This window comes from Papio anubis, chromosome 4, assembly GCF_008728515.1.
Source record: "Papio anubis isolate 15944 chromosome 4, Panubis1.0, whole genome shotgun sequence".
NCBI classification, from domain to species: domain Eukaryota; kingdom Metazoa; phylum Chordata; class Mammalia; order Primates; family Cercopithecidae; genus Papio; species Papio anubis.
Window position 1 is genome coordinate 166,305,278 of NC_044979.1, and position 18,716 is coordinate 166,323,993.

Below are 18,716 nucleotides of genomic sequence, written 5' to 3' on the forward strand. Positions count from 1 at the left end.
TAAAGGTTCATAGAAAAAATTATGTTTTATAAAATCATAGTGATGAAAAAAAATTCCAGCTTAGGATCATCCCATCCAAGAAAAATACTGAGAAAACAGCTTGTAAAAAAGAAGGTAATATAATCAAATTATACTCATAAAACTCTACACTTAATAACAGGAATACATAATATAAAAAATATAAAAATAATTCTTACCATTTATTCCACACCTATCATTTCCCAGGCACTGTACACCGTACTAGATGCTTTACAATCAGACGGAGTCTCACTCCGTCACCCAGGCTGGAATGCGATGGCACCATCTCGGCTCACTGCAACCTCTGCTTCCCCGGTTCAAGCCATTCTCCTGCCTCAGCCTCCCAAGTAGCTAGGACCACAGCCATGTGCCACCACACCTGGCTAATTTTTTTATATTTAGTAGAGATGGGGTTTCACCATGTTGGCCAGGCTGGTCTCAAACTCCTGACCTCAAGTGATCCATCCGCCTTGGCCTCCCAAAGTGCTGGGATTACAGGCGTGAGCCACTGTGCCCAGCCTACAATCATGATTTCTAATTCCAAAAATCAGAATTTCTAATTCTCAGGTAGATGGCCAAAGCTATTTTTTAAGTTTTGTATCTTTTTAAACAGAAGAAAACGAATCTTATTAAAGCTGAATGACTCATTTAAGGCCATACAGCTGGTAGGTGGCAGTAGTGGGGTTTGAATACATTTTTCTTCCATACCACACACCAATTACCGTATAGAAAAACAGCTGAATTGCTCTTATTATTTTAGACAAATTTCATTTTTAAAACCCCACATGTGGTTTATTATTCTGTTATGGAAATATCTATCTTGCATATTAATAAAAAAGACAATCCCTGTGTTCTTATCATGAGTTTAGAAAACAAAGTGTTATCACAGATAACAATAAGCTATTCTTATTCCTAGTTCCAATGATTTTGAACCTATTTCTCAGAACAAGAAGCCCTCTGATTCAAATATGAAACAGAGTATTCTATTTCATCACAAACACAAAGATCTGAAACCCCATTTTTGAGCTCTCTCTGTATATAATAAGAATCCAGCCTGCATTTGTCAATGATAGAGAGTACAGTAAATAAGAAGTCCCTGAAGAGGTCAGAGTGTTGACAAAATTCAACATGATGATGGAGTCCACACAAACACAGGAAACAAAGCTCGGCTCTTCCATACAGCCGCCTGTCCTTGCAATGACTTCGTTTTAAGTCAACGTCTCTTCATGCCGCACATATTCCCCAACGTCTGCCTGATGAAATGCCACAATCGCCATGGGGTCTACTTTTCTGCAGTCTTGTGTAGATTTTGCTGCCACCCCAAAACCCAAAGGGATGTCTGCCATGGAGTACACCACCACGCCCTGGTACTGAGAAGTATTTTCAGTGATTCGACCCAGACCAGATTTCAACACATGGTTCCCATACAGAAACGACTGCTCTGCACCAGGCTTTATCCACACTTTATACTTGGCATAAGGTGCAAGGTAATCCAGGGCTGTGACGTGCAACCGAAACTTGTGGGTTTTAGTGAATTTTCCAAAGCAGGTCCCCAGCGACACCAGCTTGTCCCCGGAGATATTAGCGGCCAGCTTCATAATCTTCTCACTCACATAGTACACCCGGTCGTTGTGCAGACGGAAACAGTAGGTGCCATCGGGCCGGTCCACCAGCAGCTGAAGATTCTCCCCGATATATTTCGCGATCTTCTCAAACATGACACGGGTCTCTTCTTCAGTCAAAGGCCGCATTTTCTCCGTGGGTTGGAACACCGGATCCTCGTTATTTTTATATTCTTAAACCAAAACAATATTCTTATTTCTCATGAGAGTCCTTGAGTCCTGATAATGTATTCTATGTACATTTTGAATAATTTTATTGAATAAAGAATCCAGTAGATGTCTTAATTTACATATCAATTTAGGAGATTTAAATTTTATGATAGATCTTTCCAGTCAAGATGAAATCTGCATTTCCATTTCTTCAGCTCTTTTTTTTTCTTTCATAAGATATTCTATTATAGTATTGTGCAAATTGAGTAAGTCTTTGAAACTTTCTTTTTAGCTTTTCCTGAGCATTGTGTAGTTATAGCACATTATCAAAATCATCTCCATTTCTAAATGTAGGTAAGCAGAAAATCTTTTTAAACCTATTTTTCTGGTGCTCATACATCTTACAAATTTTCTGATTAATTTTAGTATTTTTGTTTTACTTTAGTAGCTCCAGTTTTCTTTGCATATAAAGATATAATCATCAAAAAGATTATTTCTTTTTTCCAATTTTTTTCCTGTTATTTTCTTCTCTCTTTGCACTTGATAATGATGTTGGCAGCTGCTAACCCTGTCTGCTTCTTAATAATAACTAAAATTGCTTTATTATTTGGCTGAAGTAGATAAAAACAGGCTGCTTTTGCTATTTGGTTAAAATCCTTTATTATATTTAAACAATTTTCTTCTATTGTATTTTATTTCAAATATTTCAAGGTAAGAATTATTTAACTCTATCAAAGACTTTTTCTCACCTAAATATGCAATCTGAGCCATAGTTGAAGCTTACATGTCACTTATAACCTTCAGAATTTTGAAAAAGGAGGAACATATCAATTTTCAGAAAACAGCTATTGCTCTTATGAAGATTTTCACTTTAATCAAGGATATCTGAGTTTTGTTTGTCATATAATATTAATCTTAGAAAAATGTGTGCATTTCTGCAGTAGAAATTTACTCATCTCGAAACATGTCCTCAATGACAAATTTTCATGATAAATTTGTAATAGCGTTTCAATGTCTAATTACATTGATTTACATCCCAGTTGCGTTTTATATCTCTTGATCTTAGAGTAAATTTAACATTCTGATTACTGGTACTGATTCTCCTATCTTCAGAATATCCCAAGTAGTAATTTTCAGACTTATTTTCAAATCCTTGCTTGTCAGCATTTGCCACAATTAGAATATTGAAAATATTTAAGGAATACTGTTTTGTTTTGTTTTTTCTATTTTGAAGCCTTCTTTCGTTTTGGTTACAATTATTTCCCAATGAAAATTCATTTCCCTTGCCTCATGCCAAGATTGCAAAAATTAGTTTTCCTAAATTGGTTGTTCTACTTTCAGGATTTAACGTCTTTCTAGAAAATTTTAATTCAAAACTAAACTTAAATATGTTACGATTTTTCATAGCATTTTTAGTTACTATAAAAACTTTTAGGTTCTTTTTAGTCCCATTAACTATGGTTACTTCCCCTACAAAATATAGTGACTGAAGTGCTATCCCAGCTTCTCACTGTGGATCCCAGGCAACTTTCTACAGCTCGTCTGTAATCAAGTTTCTGATAGCCACTAGTCTTTGCATCTTTAAAAACTACACTACATTTCTCACTCTCAGACTAATTTACAATTTTTTTGGCGGGGGGAGGAATGGAGTTTCACTTTTTTGCCCAGGCTGGAGTGCAGTGGCGCCATCTCGGCTCACTGCAATTTCCACCTCCCAGGTTCAAGCAATCTTCCTCCTCAGCCTCCCAACTAGCTGGGATTACAGGCACCCGCCACCACGCCCAGCTAATTTTTGTATTTTCAGTAGAGACAGGGTTTCATCATGTTGGTCAGTCTGGTCTCAAACTCCTGACCTCAGGTGATCCACCCGCCTTTGCCTCCCAAAGTGTTGGGATTACAGGCGTGAGCCATCACTCCCAGCCTACAAGTGTTTATAAAGTGGAAAATCTTCTGAAATTAGAGAGAACTGGGTCAGAATCCTAGCTCCACCATTTATAAACTGAATAAACATAAAAAACATTCTTCAACTAATTGAGCATCAACTAAAAATGTGTGTGATAATATGTACCCCAATCATTTGCTCAATTCCTATTAATTGAACATTAATGAAGAAAACAAATACAAATCCTGAGAAAATTATCTTAATGTTAAACTAACTGCAATGTGATGAAAGCATTTGATATACTAAATTATTGCTGAGACCACTGCATCAATTCACTGGACTTATAATCATAATGTATATTCAATTCCACAATTATGGAAAGTGTGTATCTACTACTTGAAAACATTCTGTTGGAAAGCATTCTATGATTTTAAATGGAAAACAATTGAGATCCTTATTTCAAATTTTGATATCACTGAAAAGACTAGTATCATAGGAAAAAAGGTCATATTGAAGAGTATGACTATTTTGCTTATATTCACAATTTTAGATGTTACATCTGGAGATTTAAGAAAATATAAATGTTAATTATAGAACATCTACCACTAATTACAGGGAATATGTCTTAGAGTCCTGTGCATAAATGTATTAATTAGTCTCTTTAAACTCTGATTACTGCTTTCCCTTTGCAGCCTCCCAGAGAGCAAAGAAATTCATTATAATGAAGAGTTCCTACAAAAATTCACATTATGCAAATTGCCTTTGGAAATATTATGAAATGTGAACCTCCCAAAAACTTTGAGAAGATATTTTATCCACATTATATGTAAGAAAACTGAGTTTTAAGGAGCAATTGTGTTACTAAACCAAAGTAACAAAAGGAATAAGTTGCAAAGAAATATGCCATTCAATACATAATCCTGGCAAATGATCAGCACCTCAACTGTCCTTGAAGAGTTACCAGAATGAGATGACTGTTTCCCAGGGCAACTGAACTATTACCATATTATATCTCGTAATCTCTCAGCATCCCACTGTGAGTAGGTCGCTATATCCCTTCAAGAACTGAAACAGACCATATTCATTATAGCATTAATCCCTGAACACATTTATGAGTTCCTCTGCAACGGCTTTACTGATCTTGTTCCTCTTTTCCCTGCTTTGAGTCACATCTTCTGTACAGACCCCAGAAATCCAGAAATTCTGACTCTAACAGTAGGTACATGCTTCAAAGCTCACTTTGAATGGGATATACTCCTTCCTAACTCTACAATAGAATCAGACATGATTTTTTCTGACTTTTTGAGTCACATTATTGTTATTCATGTTGCCCTGACCCAACCTTCAATTATTTTTTATTACAGAATCACTAAATTACAAAGTAGAAGTGAACAATGTGAATGAATTAATTAAGCCCAAGTTTTGAATGCACATATTTACTCAGACTTTTCTAGTAACTGAAGATGCAAATTCTTCAACAACTTCAGGATAGAAATGTTTACAAGATGGCCTATTCCATTTTCACACTATTCCAACCTTCAAAAAAAGTTTGTTTTTTGCTTTCTTTTTTTTTTTTTTTCTGAGACAGGATCTCACTCTATCGCCCAGGCTAGTATGCAGTGGTGCGATCATGGCTCGCTGCTTTTAACCTCAACCTCCCAGGCTCAGGTGATCCAACCACCTCAGCCTCCTGAATAGCCGGGACTACAGGTGTGTACCACCATGCTAATGAGCAAAAATGCTAATCTTTGCATTTTCTTTCATAAACATGAGGTTTCGCAGAGAAAACAATTTATCTTGTAAAATGTATTTGTCTTTAGATTCTACCCATTGAATCTTGTGGTCTTCAGTGGAAACACAAAGCAGAATAAACCTAATTTTCTGTCTCACACACACACAAGAAGTCTTCGAAAAATGCCAAACAACATAAATGTAAAACAAGCATGAAACAGAGATAAACTCACGCACCTGTAATAACACAGAATAGAGGTGGCACCACCAACCAATGACAAAGGGTTTAGTACGTGGTGTTAGAGAAGCTGGCTCAATACGGTGAAAAGGGAAATGAGAGCACCACATGTAAAGGTAGGCTCCAGCTGGATTAATGATGTAAGTGTGAAGTGTAAAACTTCAAAAATAATAAAAGTAAATGTAGCATATCTTTGACATAAAAATAAGGTAGATCTTCTCAAAAAATAAATCATAGATTTAAAAGGTTTGTTCAATTACGCACAATATGAGCAAAAATAAATGACAGTTTTGGAGATATTTGCAGTGTCTAACAATGACAAAGAAATTGATCAAGAATATACAGTGAACTCCTACAAATCAATAGGAAAAAGACAGAAACCGGGAGCAAGAGATGGTCAATAGAACTGCTCCAGTCTCCAACTCCCAAAGCAGTGACACAGAAGACCGGTACTTCATTTTCAAACGGAGGTACTGGTCATCTCACTAGGGAGTGCCGGACAATCGGTGCTGGTCAGCTGCTGCAGCCCCACCAGCTGAAGCAGGGCTGGAGGCATTGGCCTCACCTGGGAAGCACAAGGGGAAGGGAATCCTTCCTTAGTAGCCAGGGAACTGGAGACACAACACACCTGGAAAATCGGGTAATTCCCACCCCAGTACCAAGCTTTTAAGCAACAGGCACACCAGGAGATTATCCACAACTGGCCTGGGGAGGGTCCCACTTCCACGAGCCCCCATTGCTAGGCACACAGCAGTTCAAGCATCTCAAGGCAAGGCAGCAGCGAGGTTGGGGGAGGGCTCGCCATTGCTGAGCGCAGGTAAACAAAGCCGCTGGGAAGCTCGAACTGGGTGGACTCACAGCAGCTCAAGGAAACCTGCCTGTCTCTGTAGACTCCAACCTGGGGACAGCTACAGTAAACAACAAAAGCCAAAAGCAGCAGAAAACTTCAGCAGACGAAACGCCTTTCTGTCTGACAGCTTTGAAGAGAGCAGTGGATCTCCCAACAATGGAGGCTGAGATCTGAGATAGACTGCTCTGCTCAAGTGGGTCCTTCGACCCCTGAGTAGCCTAACTGGGAGACATCCCACTAGGGGCAGTCTGACATCCCACAACTCACAGAGTACACTCTGAGAGGAAGCCTAAAGCAAGAATCAGACAGGTACACCTGCTGTTCAGCAATATTCTATCTTTCAGTGGCTTCTGCCAAGCTGACCACCCAGGCAAACAGGGTCTGGAGCGTGGACCTCAAGCAATCTCCAACAGACTTGTTGTTGAGGGTCCTGACTGTTAGAAGGAAACTATCAACAAACAGAAGCACACCTACAATTCAAAACCCCATCAGTACATCACCATCATCATCAAAGACCAGAGGCAGATAAAACCACAAAGATGGGGAAAGCAGGCAGAAAAGCTGGAAATTCAAAAATAAGAGCTGATCTCCCCGCAAAGGAGCCGCAGGCTCGTCAGCCAGCAACGATCAAAGCTGGACTGAGAATGACTTGATGAGATGAGAGGAAGAAGGCTTCAGTCCATCAAACTTCAGAGCTAAAGGAGGAATTACGCATCTGTTTAAAAGAAACCAAAAATCTTGGAAAAAAAGTGGAAGAATTGATGGCTAGAGTAATAATGCAGAGAAGGTCATAAACTTAAAATGAAAGAGATGAAAACCATGACATCGAGAAATACGTGGACAAATGCACAAGCTTCAGTAACCGACTGATCAACTGGAAGAAAGAGTATCAACATTGAGGATCAAAATGAACGAAATGAAGCGTAGAAGAGAAACCAAAAGAAAGAAGAAAAGAAATGAACAAAGCCTGCAAGAAGTAGGATTATGTAAAAGACCAACCTACATCTGATTGGGGTGCCTGAAAGCAGGGGGAAAATGGAACCAAGTTGAAAAACACTCTTCAGGATATCATCCAGAGAACTTCCCCAACCTAGTAGGGCAGGCCAACATTCAAATCCAGGAAATACAGAGAACGCCACAAAGATACCCCGAGAAGAGCAACCCAAGACACATAATTGCCAGATTCACCAAAGTTGAAACAAAATCTTAAGGGCAGCCAGAGAGAAAGGTCGGGTTACCCACAAAGGGAAGCCCATCAGGACTCACAGCAGATCTCGGCAGAAATGCTGCCAGAAGAGAGTGGGGCCAATATTCAACATTCTAAAGAAAGAATTTAAACCCAGAATTTCATATCCAGCCAAACTAAGTTTCATAAGTGAAGGAGAAATAAAATCCTTTACAGATAAAGCAAATGCTTAGAGATTTTGTCACCACTAGCCCCTGCCTTACAGACCCAGCAAGCACTAAACATGGAAAGCAAACAACTGGTACCAGCCATTGTGAAAACATGCCAAAATGTAAAAGACCATTTAGGCTAGGGAAGAAACTGCATCAACTAATGAGTTAAAATAACCAGTTAATATCATAATGGCAGGGATCAAGTTCACACATAACAATATTAACCTTTAAATGTGTAAATGACCAAATGCTCCAATTAAAAGACACAGACTGGCAAATGGATAAAGAATCAAGACCCATCAGTCTGCTGTATTCAGGAGACCCATCTCACATGCAGAGACATACATAGGCTCAAAATAAAGTGGATGGAGGAAGATTACTGCTACAAATGAACAAAAGCAGGGTTGCAATAATTAGTCTCTGATAAAACAGACTTTAAACCATCAAAGATCAAAAGAGAGACAAAGAAGGCCATTACATAATGGTAAAAGGATCAATTCAACAGGAAGAGCTAACTATCCTAAATATATATATGCACCCAATACAGGAGCACCTAGATTCATAAAGCAAGTCCTTAGAGACTTTACAAAGAGACTTAGACTCCCATACACAATAATGGGAGCCCCCAACACCCACCAAATAACATTAGACAGATCAACGAGACAGAAAGTGAACAAGGATATCCAGGGAATTAAACTCATCTCTGCAAACAGACCTAATAGACATCTATAGAACCTCCACCCCAAATTAACAGAATATAGATCTTTTCTCAGCACACGACTCTATTCCAAATTGACCACACTGGAAGTAAAGCACTCCTCAGCAAATGTACAAGAACAGAAATTGTAACAAACTGTCTCTCAGAGCACAGTGCAATCAACCAGAACTCAGGACTAAGAAACTCAATCAAACCGCTCAACTACATGGAAACTGAACAATCTGTTCCTGGAATGACTACTAAGACATAACGAAATGAAGGCAGAAATAAAGATGTTCTTTGAAACCAATGAGAACAAAGATACAACATACCAGAATCTCTGGGACACATTTAAAGCAGTGTAGAGGGAAATTCTAGAGAACACCAATGCCCACAAGAGAAAGCAGGAAAGATAAAATTGACACTCTAACACGCAATTAAAAGAACTAGAGAAGCAGAATGACATTCAAAAGGCTACAGGCAAGAAAATAAGCTAAGATCAGAGCAGAACTGAAGGAGATAGAGACACAAAACCCTCCAAAAATCAATGAATCTAGGAGCTGGTTTTTTGAAAAGATCAACAAATTGACAGACCGCTAGCAAGACTAATAAAGAAGAAAAGAGAGAAGAATCAAACAGACTTAATAAAAATGATAAAGGGGATATCACCTCACCGATCCCACAGAAATACAAACTACCATCAGAGAATACTATAAACACCTCTACGCAAATAAACTAGAAAACCTAGAAGAAAATGGATACTCTCTGACACTTACACTCTTTGCAAGACTAAACCAGGAAGAAGAAGTTGAATCCCCTGAATAGACCAGCTAGCAGGTTTGAAATTGAGGCACAATTACCAGCCTACCAACCAAAAAAAGTCCAGGACCACATGGATTCACAGCTGAATTTTACCAGAGGTACAAGGAGGAGCTGGTACCATTCCTTCTGAAACTATTCCAATCAATAGAAAGAGGGAATGCTCCTAACTATATTTCTAGGAGGCCAACATCATCCTGGATACCAAAGCCTGGAGACACAATGAAAGAGAATTTTGAAATCAATATCCTGATGAACATCGATGCAAAACTCACAAAATACTGGCAAACCGGATTCAGCAGCACATCAAAAAGCTTATCCACCATGATCAAGTGGGCTTCATCCCTGATGCAAGGCTGGTTCAACATTCGCAAATCACAAACATAATCCAGCATATAAACAGAACCAAAGACAAGAACCATGATTATCTCATTGATGCAGAAAGCCTTTTGACAAAAATTCAACAGCACTTCATGCTAAAACGTCAATAAATTGCATTGATGGAACGTGACTCAAAATAATAAGAGCTATTGCACATTAAACCCACAGCCACATCATACTGAATGGGCAAAAACTGGAAGCATTCCCTTGAAAATCAAGTAATAAGATTGTGGGATGCCCTCTCTCACCACTCCTATTCAACATAGTGTTGGAAGTTCTGGCTAGGGCAATCAGGCAAGAGAAAGAAATCAAGGGTATTCAGTTAGGAAAAGAAGAAGTCAAATTGTCCGTTTGCAGATGACATGATTGTATATTTAGAAATCCCACCAATCTCAGCCCAAAATCTCCTGTTGATAAGCAAATCCCAGCAAAGTCTCAGGATACAAAAATTAATGTGCAAAAATCACAAGCATTCTTATACACCAATAACAGACAAACATGAGCCAAATCATGAATGAACTTCCATTCACAATTGCTTTAAAGAGAATAAAATACCTAGGGAATCCAACTTCATAAGGGATGTAAAGGACCCCTTTCAAGGAGAACTACAAACCACTGCTCCAGTGAAGTAAAAGAGAGGACACAAACAAATGGAAGAACATACCATGTCATGGATAGGAAAATCAATATCATGAAAATGGCCATACTGCCCATGTTATTTATAGATTCAATGCCATCCTATCAAGCTACCAACGAGTTTCTTCACAGAATTGGAAAACTGCTTTAAAGTTCATATGGAACCAAAAAAGAGCCTGCATCTCCAAGATAATCCAAGTCAGTGGAACAAAGCTGAGGCATCACACTACCTGACTTCAAACCATACTACAAGGCTTGCTGGTAATCAAACAGCATGGTACTGCACCAAAACAGAGATATAGACCAATGGAACAGAACAGAGTCCCTGAAATAATACCACACATCTACAGCCATCTGATCTTGACAAACCTGAGAAAACAAGAAATGGGGAGTATTCTATTTTAATAAATGGTGCTGGGAAAATTGCCAGCCATAAGTAGAAAGCTGAAACTGGATCCTTCTCACTCCATATAATGAAAATATTAATCTAAGATGGATTAGAGACTTAAATACAGGGTCTAATACCATAAAACCCTAGAGGAAAACCTAGGTGAAAATTCATTCAGGACATAGGCATGGGCAAAGACTTTGGCTGCCCAAGTTCAAAAGCAACAGCAGCAAAGCCAAAAATTGACAAATGGGATCTCATTAAACTAAAAGAGCTTGCACAGCAAAAGAAACTACCATCAGAGGAACAGGCAACCCACATTGGGGAAAATTTTGCAATCGACTCATCTGACAAAGGGCTAATATCCAGAACCTACAAAGAACTCAAACAAATTTAATATGAAAAAAAAAAACAAACAACCCCATTCTAAAAAGTGTTAAAAGGATATGAACAGACATTTCAAAAAGACTACATTCATACAGCCAACAGACATGAAAAAAAAAATGCTCATCATCACTGGCCATCAGAGAAATGCAAATCAAAACCACAATGAGAGATACCATCTCACACCAGTTAGAAATGGACATCATTAAAAAGTCAGAAACAACAGGTGCTGGAGAGGATGTGAGAAGAGACACTTTTACATTGTTGGTGGGATTGTAAACTAGTTCAACCATTATGGAAAACAGTATGGCGATTCCTCAAGGATCAGAACTAGATGCACCCATATGACCTAGCCATCCCATTACTGGGTATATACCCAAAGGATGATAAATCATGTGCTGCTATAAAGACATGCACACGTATGTTTATTGCAGCACTATTCACAATAGCAAAGACTTGGAATCAACCCAAATGTCCATCAGTGACAGGACTGGATTAAGAAAATGTGGTAACATATACAATTCATGGAATACTATAGCCATATGTAAGGATGAGTTTTGTGTCCTTTGTAGGGACATGGATGAAGCTGGAAACCATCATTCTTAGCAAACTATCACAAGAACAGAAAACCAAACAATCGCATGTTCTCACTCATAGGTGGGAGCTGACAATGAGATCACTTGGACCCGGAAGGGGAACATCACTAACACCGGGCCTACTGCATGGGAGCAGGGGAGGGGAGGGATTGCACTGGGAGTTATACCCGATGTAAATGACGAGTTGATGGGTATGACGAGTTGATGGGTGCAGCACAGCAACATGGCACAAGTGCATAAGCATATGTAACAAACTCCGCATCGTTATGCACATGTACCCTAGAACGAAAGTATAATAATAAAAAATAATTTAAAAAAATAAAATAAAATAAACTAGGCAATATGTGTATAAAAGAAAAGAAAAAGACAGAAACCTCAATGAAAACATGGGCAAAGGATATGGAAGAGAAACCACGAAGGTTAACACTTATTGGAAGAAATGACAATGTTCAAACCCGTTAGCAATCAGAGATATGCAAATTAAAACAGAGCAAGATAACTTTTTACTCCTCAAAAAAAACATTAAAAGGGGATATAAAACAATGTTGGCACATGCTTGAGGACATATAAGCTGCAATTTGGCAGTTTGGACTGGTGGAGACATCCTGGAGATTAACCTGATGATACTTACTAAAATAAAATATAAACACATCATTTGTCTCAGCAATTCATGTTTTGGATTGATTCTCATAGAAGCCCATGGGAGACATGTTCATTGCACCAATGCTGTGCTGAAGAGTCTGGGTGTGATTAAGTGTGCATCATTGAGATCCTGAATGGACAAAATCTTGTGTATTAACCACATGGAGTACCAACCAAAAATTAAAAATAATAGTTTAAATCTACACATAATAGCATAAATGGGCCTTTCAACACAAATAGTGCTGAGAGAGAAAACGTCTTCAGAGGATATAAAGTAACACCATTTACATAGATTTAAGATATTTAATAAAATAACCAACTTTCTTGGGACTTCGAAAACATGAATAGGGATGGTTGCATATGAGATAAATTGCAATATGGCTATAAATGAGAGATGAAGGTGGAAACCAAAAATAAAAAGAGAATAAATAAATTATTATGTTAGCAAAATATTAAAACACAGAAAGACCCATGTGTGGGCAAACAATAACATTACATGAATAGGGGAGTATATTAAACCTCTACATTTCAAGAAAAAATTTAGTGAAGACATCAGTTGTGCACCTGCCCAACTAAAGTTGATGTAAGGACATATATTAATTTACCTAAGATTGTGCTTGCTCAGCCTTTTGTCCTTTCCTCTTGATCCCCAAGACTTATAAAATTTGGGCACACATTCTTGGCTGACTAGCACAATCACAGTCCACAACTTTTTTTTTAATTACCCATCTTCAGCTAAGAGTGGCCGTAGAACACATGTGTCCAAACAGGGCAGTCAAAAGTCTTCCAGGAAAAGTTTACCTTCCCCCCAACAAAGGACAAGGGTTTTTAAAGACCTGATGATATAGTATATAAATACCTATATTTATTTTATCCCTCTGTATCTGGGGATTCTGCAACCATTAATTCACTCAAGCACAGATAAAATTATTGGGGAAAAAATGACAAAAATAAAAACCAACAATTAAAAATGATACAAATAAAAAACAACTCAAATATTCACAGAGCATATTCTGTATCGTAAGTAATCTAGAGATGATTAAAGTATGTGGGAGGAAGTTCATAGTTTATATGAAAATACTGTGCCATATTATATAGGAAATTTGAGCATTTGTACATTTAGGTATCTAGAGGGCTTCTGGAACCAATCTTTCATAAATACCAAGCAATGACTCTATGATTCTGTGTGTGTGTGTGTGTGTGTGTGTGTAAATTAATATTTTCATGATAAAATTTTAATAATGATCAAATGCCCTCAGAAAATTATCATGTGATTGACCTCAGTCCACCTTGCCTGATGCATTTTATACAATAATGTTTTTGTACAAATACACAATGAAACGGTACATCACAGAGCTTGGCTTCATAGAATATTTTGCAGCTCAGCAACCATGAAAATTCATTAACATGACTAATAACCTACCTCAGGAATATACCTATGTGTTAAATAGGAAGAAAGTAAATTTCTGCATTCCCAGATAGTCATAGGATTGCCATGAAAAAGTAAAGTCCATCTCTGTTTGTAAGTGTGACTATGTTACAGTTGAAGATTTCAGTACAGACAAGTTGTTATGAAAGAGACCTTCCTGAATCATGAGGTCATGTTCTAAAAATTATATAAGAATCACACTGATAGCCAATAGATATTGCCTCCTTTTGCTCTCTTTCCATTTTTAAACTTACACTTTGACAGAAAAATTATTTCTTTATGGTGTACAACATGAGGTTTTGATGTATGTATACATCATGGAATGACTAAATCAAGCTATATAACATATGCATTACCTCACATATTTATCAGCTTTTTGTGGTGAGAACACTTAAAATCTGTTATCTTAGCCAATTTTAATTATACAATACAGTCTTGTTAACTACAGTCAACACTCTCTATATTATGTGTCCGGAACTTATTTATCTTACAATTGAAGGTTCATACCATTCGACCAACATCTCATCATTTTCCCCACTCCGTAGCTCATGGCTAACACCGTTGTACCCTTCATTTCTTTGAGTTTGATTTTCTTGGATTCCACATTGAAGTGAGATCTTGTGATAATTGTGTTTTTTTAACCTGGCTTATTTCACCTGACATAATGCCTTGCAAGTTCATCCATGTTGTTGCAGATGATGGTGCTCCATTTTAAGGCTAAAGAATATTCCATTGTGCATAAAGTTCACATTTTCTTTACCTATTCATTCACTGATGGACACTCAGGTTGATAGTTGATTCTGTATCTTGCACATTGTGAATAATGCTGCAAAGAACATGGGGGTGCTGATGTGTCTTCAACAAACTGATTTTCTATTCTTTTTGATGGAAACTCAGCAATGTGATTACTACATTATAAGGATGTTTTATATTTAATCTTCTATAGAAACATACTGTTTTCCATTGTGACTGTACTAGTTTACATCCCCACCAATGGTAGAAGGATGGACTTTCCTTAGAATTCTAGCCAACACTTTTCATGTCTTCAATAATAGCCACTCTAAAAGGTATAAGGTCATAGCTCACTGTGGTTGTAATGTGCATTTCCATGATTATTAGTGATGTTAGGCATTTTTTCCATATACTTTGGTCATTTGTGTGAGTTCAACTGAGAGATGCCTATTCTGCTCCATCAGATTATGTTTCTCATTCCTTTTAATCTTCAGGTTTGCTTTCCATGATTTCAGTCACCCACAGTCAACAGTGGTCTGAAAATATTAAATAATAAATTCCTGAAACAAAAAATTCATAGGTTTCAAATGCTGTCTCATTCTGTCCCACTCAAACATTAATCATCCCTTTATCCAGAATATCCATGCTGTAGATGCTACTCACTCATTAGTCACTCAGTAGCTATGTCAGTTATCAGATGGACTGTAGTGATATTGCAGTGCTTGTGTTCAAGTAAACTTTATTTACTTAATAACGGCCTCCGAGTATATAATAATGCTGGCATAATGTTATTATTATTCCAATTCGTTATTAGTTGTTGTTTATCTCTTACAGTCCATGATAATTTATAAATTAAACCTTATTATAGGTATGTGTGTAAGTATAGGGGAAAAAAAAACATGTTGTATATACAGCTTAGAACGAACCAGAGTTTCAGGCATCCACTTGAGGTCTGGAACATATCCCTCAATTATAAAGGGGTACTACTGAATTGAGTTATTTGAATTTCTTATATATTTTCAATTATAAAGGGGTACTACAGAATTGAGTCGTTTGAATTTCTTATATATTTTGGGTATCAAATCCTTATGAGATATGTGGGTTGTAAAAATATTCTTCTATTTTAAAAGTGTATTTTCACTCTGTTGCTTATTTTGCTTGCTGTACAAGAGCTTTGCAGTTTGTCATGATTTTCTTTGTGTGATTTTGCTTTTGTTGCTTGTACTTCTGGGGTCATATTCTAAAAATTATTGCATAGACCCTGTCACAGAGCTTCTCCCCTGTTTTCTTCTAGTAGATTTATAACTTCAGATCTTACTTTTAAATCTTTAAAACTTTAATAGTTTCTTTTTGTGTGTGGTGTAAGATTAGGGTGTAATTTTTTTCTTCTGCATGTGGATTTTGTGTTTTCTCAGCACCATTTTTTGAAGAACTGTCCTTTTTTCTATTGTGGATTCTTGGCATCTTTATCAAAAATCAATTGGCCATGAATGTGTTTAATTTGATTATGGGCTGTCTGTTCCATTCCAGTAGTCTATATGTCTGTTTTAATGTGAATACTATGCAGTTGTTATTATCACAGGTTTCTTGTAGATTTTGAAATCTGGTACTGTGTTGCCTCTGACTTTGTTCTTTTTACTCAAGATTGTGTGGACTATTTGGAGTCTTTTGTGGTTTCATGAATTTTAGGATTGTTTTCTCTATTTCTATGAAAACTGTCATCAGAATTTTCATAGGGATAGCATTAAACCTGTAAATTGCTTTGGGTAGAATGGATATTTTAACAATATTGTTTCTTCCAATCCATGACCCATGGGATCTCATTCTGTTTATTTGTGTCCTCTACAGTTTTTTATACCAATATTTTATAGTTTTCAATATAAAGATATTTTGCTTAAATTGTTTAAATTAATTTTAATTGTTTTCAATTGTTTAAATTGATTCCTAAGTATTTTATTTTATTTTTGTAGCTGTTGTGATTGGGATTATTTTCTTGATTTGGTTTTCAATAGTTGATTGTTAGCATATGGAAATGCTACTGATGTTTGTATGTTCATTTTGTATCCAGCAAGTTTACTTAATTCATTTATTAGCCTTAAGAGATTTCTGGTGAGGTCTTTCTGGTTTTCTATATATAAAGTCATGTGATCTACTGAGATTATTTAGATTCTTCCTTTCATATTTGGTTATCTTTTATTTCTTTCTTTTGCCTAATTATTCTAGCTAGGACTTACAGTACTATGTTGAAGAGAATCAGTGAGTATCTTTGTCTTGTTCCTGATATTACAGGAAAAGCTTTCAACTTTTCACTGTGGAGTATTATGTTAACTATAGCCTATCATATGTGGCCTTTATTGTGTTGAAGTAATTCCCTTCTCTAATTTGTTGAGGGTTTTTATTAAAAATGGATGTCGACTTTTGTTGATCGCCTTTTCTACGTCTATTTAGATGACCATATAATTTTTGTCCTTGACTCTGTTAATGTGGTATATCACGTTTATTGATTTGAATATGTTAAGCCATCCTTGCATTCCAAACATAAATTACACTGGTTATATGGTGAATGATACTTTTAATATGCTGTTGATTTCAGTTTTCTAGTTTTCAGTTTTCTTGTTGAGGATTGCAGCACCTATGTTTATCAGGAATACTGTCCTGTAACTCTCTTTTATTATAGTGTTCTCCTCTAGATTTGGTACCAGGTTAATGCTGATCTTGTGGAATAATTTGAATGTATTCTCTTTTCTTTAATTTTTTTTGGAAGAGTTTGAGAATGATTGGCATTAATTCTTCTTAAAATGTTTGATAGGATTCACTAGTGAAGTCATGGGTTTCTGTGCTTTCCTTCGACAGCAGATATTTTATTACTCATTCAATGTCCTTACTTATAACTGACATATTCCTATTTTCTATTCCTTTGTAATTTACTTTTGACTGGTGAGTGTATCTAAGAATTTATCCTTTTCTTCTAGGTTATCCAGTTGGCTGACATATAATTGTCAGCATAATAGTTGCTTATTATGACCCTGTACATTTCTGTGGAATCAGTTGTAATTTTTCCTCTTTCATTTCTGATTTTATTTACCTGAATCTTCTCCCGTTTTTTCTAGTTAGTCCACTTAAAGACTTGTTAATTTTGTAATCTTCTCACAAAACCAACTCAGTTTTATTGGTTTTTTTTTCTGTTGATTCCTAGTCTCTTTTTCATTGAGATCTGCTCTGATTCTTATTATTCCTTACTTCCTTTTATTAACATTGGGCTTAGTTTATTCCTTTTATTCCCCTCAAGGTGTAAAATTAGTTTGTTTATTTAATATTTGCCTTCTTTGTTACTGTGAGCATTTATTGGTATAAAGTTCCCTCTTAGATCTGCCTTTGCTGCATCCCAAAGTTTTGGTATGTTGTGCTTTTCATTTGTTTCAAGATATCTTTAGTTTTCCTTTCTTTTTATTCTTGACCCATTTGTTGTTTATGATGATGATGTTTAGTTTTTATATATTTGCACATTTTCCAAAATTCCTTCCGTTACTGATTTGTTGATTCAAACTATTGCGGCTGGAAAAGATACTTAATATGATCACAGTTTTCTTAAATATATATTAAGACCTGTTTTGAAACACATTTCAAAACCAAAAAAGCTTCTTAAATATGTTCAGACTTCTTTTGAAGCATGTTTTCTGTGTTTTGAGCAGAATTGTATTCTGCTGCTGTTGGATGAAATGTCCTATATGTGCCTATTAGGTACATTTGCTCCGAAGTATAGTTCAGATCTAATGGTTACTTACCTATTTTCTATCTGAATAATCCGTTCATTGATGAAAGATATAATAATAATAGTAATAGTAGTTATAATAACATGATGATACAATAACAGTAATATTATATTGTAAATCTCTTCAAGTATATTAATATTTGCTTTACATTTTTAGGTGTTTCACATTGGGTACATATATGTTTATAATTGTTACGTCTTCTTGATGAGTTAATCCATTTACGTTATAAACTGACTTTCTTTTTCTTTTTTTACAGTTTTTTTAAATTTAAAGCCTAACTTATCTGATATATATATATATGTGTGTGTGTGTGTATATATATATATATGGTCCTTTTTGGTTTCAATTTG

General features: G+C 36.3%; 1 pseudogene across 1 annotated transcript; it reads right to left on the reverse strand.

Annotated features, from left to right (window-relative positions):
* LOC116274599 lies at positions 1-1,822 on the reverse strand (annotated as a pseudogene). Its single transcript, XR_004183371.1, has one exon. The product of XR_004183371.1 is annotated as a 60S ribosome subunit biogenesis protein NIP7 homolog pseudogene (transcript).
* Positions 1,823-18,716: the final 16,894 nt, after the last annotated feature.